The sequence below is a fragment of the Desmodus rotundus genome, chromosome 4 (genome assembly GCF_022682495.2).
Source record: "Desmodus rotundus isolate HL8 chromosome 4, HLdesRot8A.1, whole genome shotgun sequence".
Lineage (NCBI taxonomy): Eukaryota > Metazoa > Chordata > Mammalia > Chiroptera > Phyllostomidae > Desmodus > Desmodus rotundus.
In genome coordinates, this window is record NC_071390.1 from 120,547,081 (window position 1) to 120,557,673 (window position 10,593).

Here is a 10,593-nt window from a genome sequence, read left to right on the forward strand (position 1 = left end):
TCTAATCCTCATGGAGAAAAATCTATGCATTGTTCTCAATGGGTATTCAATTAAGGCTTACAAAACTAAAAACGATCTCTTAAACTTCATTCACAAAGAACAATGAATAAAGTCATAAATCCCCTCTCTGAAAATAGAAGTCACTGGCAGTGAATAATAAAATAATAACAATGAAAAAATACTATTACTTGTACTAGTAATACAAGAATAGAGAAAAAAAAATTTTAAAGCATCTCCTGCTGACTTTTATCATTCCGATCCTGCCCTAAAATTAGGTCCTGAATGGGACTTAGCTTACAGATGGACAGATACACCTGGCCACTTCTGGAGAATAGTATGCAAGTCATTATCATCATGTAAAGACCAAGAAAGTGGATTAATATCAACTTGGAATAAACTAGTTGGTCCAGAAACATACATATCCTCTACAGAATGTAATAATATATCATATCAGGATAATATACAAAACAATTTTTCCTGAAGAATTTGATCACAGGACAGTCCTCCTTGACCTCTATTTAAATTCCATTACCTAAAATAGCAAATGACCTTTTAGGCAGGGAAGTAATAGGACTTCATGCACTTGGAACAATACCATATTCAAACTACAGGACCTATAAATGTGAATTGTTTTATATTTTTTCTATTCCTAAAATGGCCCTTTTAATAGTATATGTTTTCAAATTCACATTTAATTAAGAAATATTCTGTAATTTATTCACAATATGACCTTGTGCTAGAAATTATTGAAATTTATGGATATGGATTGGTTTCATGAGAAAAAGACAAATAATGATGACAGATTATAGAATCTGTAATATTTCTAGAAGTGGATCCCAGCCACACTCTATACTGGAATCACTTAAGGGACTTTTCAAAAGGACCTTAGTATCTGGTCCCCATTTTCCACCAAAAGAATTAGAATCTCTGAGGTTGGAACAAAGTACTTTTCCAAAGATTTCCCAGGTTATTGCAATGTTGCAGGCAAGGTTGAGACCTGTAAAATTGTATAGATAAAAACATTGTTTAAGTAACATCATATCTCATTATAACTACATTATAAAATTATAACACTGCTATCCAGTAACATAAAATAATATTAAAGATGAAAGTTTAGAATGCAAAATGTCCTATGAAAAGATAAAACCTGGAATAAAACAGTCTAATAATAGTTTCCTAAAGAGTAAATCTTCAATTTTCTGATTATTTTCCTCATGTTATATTTTATCACATAGATTGAATTATAAAAAAACAACTTCCTTAAAGAGCTCTCAATAGATAACAGGAGCTGCACCATCAAACTAGATGAGGTAACAGTTCTTAATGAGCAGTTTTCAGAAGTAATAAATTCAGTTACAACATAAATTCCTCTTTCTTCCCTTCTTTTAAAAACACTCAAGGTATTACTTAAACAATCTTAAAATGAAAAATCAAAGTTATAGAATAAAATCTTAACATTTATCTTGTAGATCTTTTCTTCTTTAGAAATCAATAATTATAATGTTTTAAATACTAAAAGCTGTATATAATTTTCTTTCATTTTTAAAACATTTTTACTGTGTATCCATATAACACAACTAAAATACACATCTTTTACATGTTTTTCAATGAATTGTAACTCCTCATCTTATACATACAACAGTAAATTTTCTTAGGACTAAAAGGAACCTTCCAATTCACTCCTTATTTTCAATTAAGGGGACACTGAATGGTCACAATAACTTCCTCAAGATTATATAGAATAAGAGTTCTCAACAAGGATTCTCAACACACTGCTGTCATTAGTAGTTTTGAACCATATTGCAAGAAATGTGTTATTAATGATTGGGAAAAAAAATTTATTAATTAGTTTCAATGTTCTAGAGCAAAGAATTTATTAGCTTGTATCTACACTTATATATTTCTCTCTCACCTGAATGTCAACATGCTATTTTGAGTTCTTGCAAAAGTTTTAGATTTATGACTAGGATGCTGAAAATTGCATGTGAGAATGTATCACATAAGTTATTTTTATTTACTGTATTTTCATTTATTTATTTTGACATAACAAAAATTTTGAAAACCTCTAGTATCAAGTATTTGTTGTAGATTTAAGCTCATAATATGAAGTCGCTGTTTGTCTACTCAGTATCTACTCAGTTCTCTTTCTACTTTGACCAATGATAGTCTATTTGTTTTAGTGCAGCATCTTAAATGCACCCTTGTAACAAAATGCTAAAATGGAAGCCTTCGCCAAGACTCTAAAATAAGTGTCAAGTATTAAAGTAAGATGTCAATCTAAATTCAGATCTCAATGTATTTGGTAAATAACTAATTTGATGATGTGCTGACATTAAAAATATGAAAAGTTTTCAGTAGGTGTATACAAAGAAAAAGGGTTTTATTAAAGAGAATTTTTAAAAAGAAATTTTGGTTTACTATGAATCAAAAAAGTCCCTGTAGTTGTCCTTTAGCATAGAGTTTTGTCTATAAACTCATCACATGTTTATAATCTGCTAATGACGTTTGAAAGTGTGATGGACAATCTGCCACCAGAGGTCTCCTTACCTTCCCCAAACAAAGCTTTGAACTTGGATGCTCCATGTTGGACTGAGGGCCTGAAGGAAATATCTTGCCCCTTCACCAAGGCAAACTAAACTGAAACAATTGGCACTCTCCCTGTGAGCAGAGACAGCGGTACACACAACTCCACAGTATACCCCCATTGAATTCTTCCTGTTTGATTGTGTTATTAGATAATACAGGCTATTTTATTGACTATTCACTCCAGATTCTTATAAAATGTAATTTCAGTATTCATATCATCTAGAATATCAATGATTATTTTGAACAGGACAGGGCTGAGGGCATGTTAAATACATTAAAAATTCCTTCCAAGCTGGCCTTGATATATTAATCATATACTCCAGGGACAGCTTTTCAGCTACCATATGTCACTAATTCTAAGACCTATATTTTTTCACATCTTAACGTATCCAAAATCAAAATAGTGGCTCATAATCTCCAGACTGGAAAGTGGTCAATGATATAGTTTAATTGCTAGAGCTTGGACTAACATCAACATGGGCAACATGAAAATTATAGTTTGGGTAACAACTATTTATTAGAAAGTTCTGGAGACAATAGTGGAAGGTTATTTGATAATTACTGCATCATCAATTTGCTTGATGCTACAGAGGTCAATATTGTGTGGAAATTCTAGACCCTGCTTACTGGGATAAATGTGATTCAAAAGAGCTAAATGTGAAGACATTTTAGAAATAACTAAAGAAATGACTATTTAAATGCTTTAAGATATTCATAAAAATGATATATGAAAAAATCTATGTCAAAAATTAGCCTAAAACAGCATTTTCAGTAAATATAAAGTAACACTTCTATGGTGTAAGAAAGTATTGTTATATTAATTTTAAATGCTTTTTTTTCTTCCTTTGTGTTATAGGATGAGGAAATATACAACTAATGACATCTTAAATCCATAATATTTATAACAAAACATTTTAATTAATATTATTTTATTATTATATATAATATATAATTATATATAAATACAATGTAATAATTATATTAACAATTAATTGCTATATCATACATATATTGTATTTTATATATTAAGTATTATGATATAAAATATTTATAAATGAGCTGATTTTTACATCTCGACAAACTAGAAAAAAGAATAAACTAAGTTCAAAGTTATCCAAAGGTAGTAAATAATAAAGATTAGAGCAGAAATAAACAAAGAAGATAGGAAAACAATAGAAAAAAATCAATGAAACAGAGTTGTTTTTAAAGATCAACAAAATTGAAAAACCTTTAGCTAGACTAAGAAAAAAGACAAACAATTCAAACAAAATTAGAAATGAAAGAAGACATTACAATGGATACTGCAGAAATAAATAGAATTATGAAATTACTATGACACTTACATGCAAATGAGTTTGGCAACCTAGAAGAAATGGAAAATGTTTAGAAACATACTATCTACCAAGACTGAATCATAAAGAAATAGAAGATCTGAACAGACCAATAACAGGTTATAAACAATAATCGAAACCTCCCAACAAAGAAAAACCCAGGACCTAATTGCTTCACCTGAGAGTTCTACCAATATTTAAAGAAGAATGAACTGCAATCCTTGGCAATTCTTCCAAAAATTTTAAGAAGAGGAAATACTTCCAAACTTAGTTTACGAGGCTAGCATTATGCCAATCCATGTCCAAATGAGGACACTACAAGAAAAGAAAATTACAGGCCAATAAGCTTGATTAACAAAGACACAAATATCTTCAACAAATTATTAGCAAACTGAATTCAGTGACACATTAAATGGATTATACACCATGATAAAGTGGGATTTATCTCTGGGATAAGTGGATGATTCAACATATAAAACTCAATGTGTGATATACTATATTAATGGAATGAAGGATAAAAACCATATGATTACCTAAATAGATTCAGAAAAAATATCTCATAAAGTTTAACAATGCTTTATAATAAAAATTCTCTACAAACTAGTAATGAGAGATTACTTCAACATAGTCAAGTCCGTGTATGGCAAATGACAGCTAACATGATACACGACAGTGCAAAGCTAAAAGAAAACTGTTCCTCTAAGATCAGGAATGAGACAAGGATGCCCCTCTACCTGATTCCTTTTAAGATAGCACTGGGAATTGCTGGCTATAAAAAGTATGTAAAAAACGAAATGAAAGACATCTAAATTTGAAAGAAAAAAGTAAAACTATGTTTGCAGTGACATGATCTTATATGTAGAAAAGCATAAAGATTCCATTATTAAAACTAATTATTATTAAATTATTAAAACTAATAACTATATTCAACTAGGTGTCATATAACAAATTAACATACAAAAGTCATTGGATATCTGTACACTAATAGATGACCACAAGAAAAGGAATTTAAGAAAACAATATTTAAGTATAAACTTAAACAAAAAGACAAAACCACTTACACACTAAAAACAATAGAACATTGCTGAAAGAAATTAAAGGAGATATAAAAATGAACACATTTGTACCTTTTGGACTGAAAGACTTGATATTGTTAAAATGTTCCTACTACCCAAAATGATTTACAAATTTATTCCCATATCTATCATTGTGCCAATGGCATTTTTCATAAAACTAGAAAAATCAATTCTAGAAGTTGTATGTCATCACAGAGGATCTGAACAGCCAAAGCAATCTTGAGGAAGAACAAAGCTGGAGGCGTGGCACTTCCTGATTTCAAAACATATTGCAAAGCTATTATAATAAAAAACTTATGATCCTGGGATAAATATAGGAATATAGACCAATGGAACAGAGTAGGGAGTTCAGCAACAAACCCATACACATATGGTCAAATGATATTAGACAAGGGTGACAAAGACAGCATGATGGGGAAAGGATAGTCTCTTTAACAGATGGTGTTGAAAATACTGAATATCCATAAGCAAAAAATTAAAGTTGGGCACTTAACTAATCCATGCACAAAAATCAACATAAAATTCATTAAAAAGTTAAGTGTAACACCTGAAACTCTAAAACTCTAAGAAGAAAGCAGAGGAAAAGATTCATGATATTGATTTTAGCAATGATTTCATGGATGTGACACCATGAGCACAGATAACAAAAGGAAACATAGACAAAGGGGACTCTACAAACTAAAAACTTCTGCACAGCAAAGGAAACAAGCAACAAAATGAAAGGCAATCTACAGAACAAGAAAAATATGTGCAAACCTTATTTTGATAAAGGGTTAGTATCCAAAATGTATTAGGAATTCCTACAACTCAATCACCAAAAATCAAATATCCTGATTTAAAAAATGGGCAAAGTAATTGAATGGCTATTTCTCCAAATAAGACATACAAATGTCTAACACGTATATGAAAAGATGTTCAACATCACTCATCATCAAGAAAATGGAAATCAAAGCTACAATCAGATTTCAACTCATCCTTGTTAGGATGGCTATCATGAAAGGAAGGAAGGAACAATAAAAAGGAAAAGAAAGAGGGGAAGGAAGGAAGGGAGGAAAGGAGGGAGGAAGGGAGGAAGGAAGGAAGGAAGGAAAAAAAAAAGAAGAAGAAAGAAAGGAAGAAAGGAAGGAAGGAAGGAAGGAAGGAAGGAAGGAAGGAAGGAAGGGAGGCTGTTGCTGGAACCTGAGTCTTGACCTTTCACCTTCTTCCCTGAGCAATATTAGCTTCAGAATCATCTCCAGCTTCTCCACAAACTACCAAACTTTGGGCTCCATGCAGTTGCCTAGGCAACTGGCCAGCCATGTGGCCAGGGTCTATGGACGCACCAAGGACTTGAGCTCCCAGATCTCTGGGTTCTACTCCACCAGTGTGCAGGGCAGTGGAAGGTCCAGGGCCCTGTTTGTAGGAATGACAGGGGATCTGATAGGCATGATGGGGTGGGGGGGGGCATCCAGAGTGAGAAGGAGACCATGAAATGCCTGAATGACTGCCTGGCTTCCTACCTGGAGGGGGTGAGAAACCTGGAGGTTGATAATCAGAGACTGGAAAGCAAAATCCAGGAACACCTGGAAAAGAAGAACTCCCAGGTCAGAGATTGCGGGCATTATTTCAAGACCATGGAGGACATGAGGGCTCAAATTTTACAAGTTCTGTGCACAATGCCCACATTGTTCTGCAGATTGACAATGCCCGTCTTGCTGCTGATGACTGCAGAGTCAAGTATGACATGGAGCTGACCATGAGCCAATTGGCAGAGAATGACATCAATGGGTTCCCAAAGGTCACTGATGGCATCAATGTCACTCAGCTGCTGCTGGAGACAATGATCAAGTCTTTCAAGGAGGACCTGCTCTTCATGAAGAAGAACCATGAAGAGTAAATAAATAGTCCACAAAACCAGATTGCCAACTCTGGGTTCACCATGGAGTTGGATGCTCCCAAATCTCAGGACCTCAGCAAGGTCATGGTGGACAGTATGACAAAGCTGGCTGGGAAGAACCAAGAGGAGCTAGGCAAGTACCAGTCCCAGCAGACTGAGGAGAGCACCACAGTGGTCACCTCACAGACTGCTGAGTTATGAGGTGCTAAGATGACACTCACAGAGCTGAGACATACAGTACAGTCCTTGGAAATAGACCTGGATTCTATGAGAAATCTGAAGGCCAGTTTGGAGATCAGCCTGAGGGAAATAGAGACATGCTATGCCATGCTAATGGAAAAGCTCAACAAGATCCTGCTGCAGCTGGAGTCAGAGCTGGCAAGGGCAGAAGGGCAAGCCCAAGAGTAACAGCTCTGCTGAACATCAAGGTCAAGCTGCAGGCTGAGATTACCACCTTCCACTGCCTGCTGGAAGAAGGGGAGGACTTTGATCTTTGATCTTGGTGACTCCCTGGATAACAGCAACTCCATATATCTCCATCCAAAAGACCATCCCCCACAGCATGATGGATGGGCAAAGTGGTATCTGAGATCAATGACACCAAATTTCTGAGGCATTAAGGCAGCAGGAGGAGGGCACCCCATGGATGGTAGGAGACCAATAAAAAGTTCAGAGGTTATTGAAAAGAAGGAAGGAAGGAAGGAAGGAGGGAAGGAAGGAAGGAAGGAAGGAAGGAAGGAAGGAAGGAAGGAAGGAAGGAAGGACAGGAGGGAGGGAGGGGAAAGAAAATAGTAAGTGTTGGCAGAGATGTAGATAGTTTCTGGGAATATAAAATGGTATAGCTATTATGGAAAACCATAAGGACGTTCCTCAAAAAATTAAAAATATAACTACCACATGATCCAGCAGTTCCACTTCTGAGTATTTATTCAAAAGGATTAAAAATATATTCTCCATGAGATATTTGCACTCACTTTTCACTGAAGCATTATTCACAATAGCCAAGAGGTGGAAAATACCTAAATGCCCATCAGCAGATGAATGGATAAAGCAAATGGGGGTATATATGTGCAATAGAATATTATTCAGGCTTTTTTTAAAGGAAGAAATCTTGTTATGGGCTACAACATGAGTGAACCTCCAGGACAAAATAAGCCAGTTACAAATAGATAAATACTGCATAATTCCACTTATAGAAAGTAACTAAAGTAGTCAAACTGATAGAAACAGAAAGTAAAAGATTGCTTGCCAGGAGCAATCCCAGGAGTAACACCCCAGGTGGGATGTGTGGAAGTAGGGAATTGCTATTTGGTAAGTACATCAAGTAAAATTAAAATATCATATAAATAAATAAATATACAATTAATGCTGAATAAATATTGACAATTGATTGACAATTATAAAGTGTCAAAGGTGTCAACAATATAAGTGATTAAGCCAAGAACCAGCAATTAGTTAGTTGTTGCTATTAATTAACCCAACAGTTAAATTCCCCAGTGGTTTTTTGGAAGTTGTATGATGGTATCTTGGTAACCTACTACTCTTTTGTCATTGTTAATCTGTGCAGAAAGCAACTGGTAGAAGATCTATTACTATTATTTATTATTTCCTCAAACACTAACATTCAATTAAAACTATTTTTCATACCTAATTTTGCTTTTGTTAATGACATCAATACTAAACTGAATATATTAATACTATGAATACTATGCAGCTATATAGCATTAATTAAGATTATACAAAGCACTAAAACATGTCTGAGAACACTTTGATTCTGTTGATAGATATGCAGACTGGTGCAGACACTGTGGAAAACAGTATGGAATTTCCTAAGAAAACTAAAAATGGAACTGCCTTTTGATTCAATAATTCCACTGCTGGGATTATATCCTAAGAATACTGAAACACCAACTCAAAATAACCTATGCACCCCTATGTTCATAGCAGCGTTATTTACAATATCCAAGTGCTGGAAACAGCCTAAGTGCCTATTATTAAATGAGTGGATCAAAAAATTGCAGTACCTTTACACAATGGAATACTATGCAGCAGAAAGAAAGAAGGAGCTCTTTCCAACAGCATGGGTGGAACTAGAGAGAATTATGCTAAGTAAAATAAGTCAGACAGTGAAAGACAAATACCATGTGATCTCCCCTATAAGTGGAACCCAATCAACAAAATGAACAAACAAGCTAAAAGAACCAGAAACATGGACATAAAGAACAAACTGACAGGGGCCAGAGGGGAGGGGGCAGGGAGATAACAAGAAAGAAGGGGAACATGTACAAAGGACTTATGGACAAGGATGGGCAGGGGATTGCCTTTGAGAGAGGGTTTGGAGGGGCAAGGAAGAGAAACTTAGGGAAAATGGGGCAAGTATAACTGAACAATAAAAAATTTAAAAATAAAAAACTTAAATTAAAAAAAATTAATATATGCATAACCCATAGACATAGACAACAGTGTGATTATGGACAGAGGGAATGGGGTTGGGGGTTGGGTGGAGTTAGGCCAAATGGGAGGGGGGAAATGGGGACATCTGTAATAGTGTCAACAAAAAAATAAAGTTAAAAAGAAGAAAAAATATAAAACAAGTGAGAAGACTTTTTACATACAATAAGACTTTATGAGGATAAATTCATATGATGAAAATTTATTTCTGTTATGCCCCTTTTAACTAAACCAGGTTTTGTATTATATCAATTTGTAATAATTTAAATTTCTATATATAATAAAATAAGTCTCTTTTTTAAAAAAGGAATGCTTAGATTCTAGTACAGATTTCCCCTCTTAACTGCATGACCTTGGGCAAAATATTTAACATTCTCTGGGCTCACCTTTCTTCCTGAGTGGATGAGGATGAAAAACTGAGGTGCCTTCCAGGACTAGTGCTATTTCCTAAGTAACCTGAATACAGCTGGGCCTTCCTGCTTCTGCCTTTCGGTATATTTCCTATTAGCATACCATTCAGGTGATAAAAAGTCCCATTACAAATGCACTGAAATATATTTTTATTCAAGTTTCTTAAAATGGCCATCCATTGCATGACACAGAGCTCTAAAACTCCTGTTTGCTACTTTTTGTTTCCAAGTATACACAGTGGCTTGCTTAGAAAATGTCTCTTCTTTCTGACCCTATATTTGATTTCCAAAAATCTTTCCTTCCAAAACTCCCTTCAGTGCTTCAGCACTGGCTTTTATTGTTCCATGTTCTCTCACACCCCTCCACGCTCAGCTGCCCGTTGTGTAGATCAGTTAAGCCTTTTTAGATTTCAATGAATTATCTTTACCCATTATTCCAATCAGCCCCACAGAGCAAAGTAGGCAAACACTTATAACTTAATTCTTTTCCTCTTAGCTGTATGAAATCTTTAAATCTTGCCAGAAATTCAGTGTGTCCCAGTTCTGATCCAATCATGCATAACATTGAACATAATCCCTAGGAATATCCTTGTAAAGAGACTCGCAGCGTTGGCAGTACCAACAGCAACATTACTGCCAGACCCAAGATGCATAATTAAAATGGATGACACAATGCTTTTTCTCTTAGGCAACAATTTTGGTTGTTGAAAGAGTACATTACCGAGCCCAGACTTGGCCAAGAAATAGAAAATAACAAGTGAGTTAGAGTTATACTTTCTCCTATTTGCAGGGGATTCTTCAGTTGTGTTTTGTGCTCAACATGTGCTATTACACAATCTTGTTAATCAAATTGCTTTTAGAAG

General features: G+C 34.5%; 1 pseudogene; it reads left to right on the forward strand.

Moving 5' to 3' along the window:
* The window catches only part of LOC112320851 (keratin, type I cytoskeletal 18-like), a 128,032-nt pseudogene extending 120,543 nt beyond the window's left edge, over nucleotides 1-7,489 (forward strand).
* The last annotated feature ends 3,104 nt before the right edge of the window (nucleotides 7,490-10,593 follow it).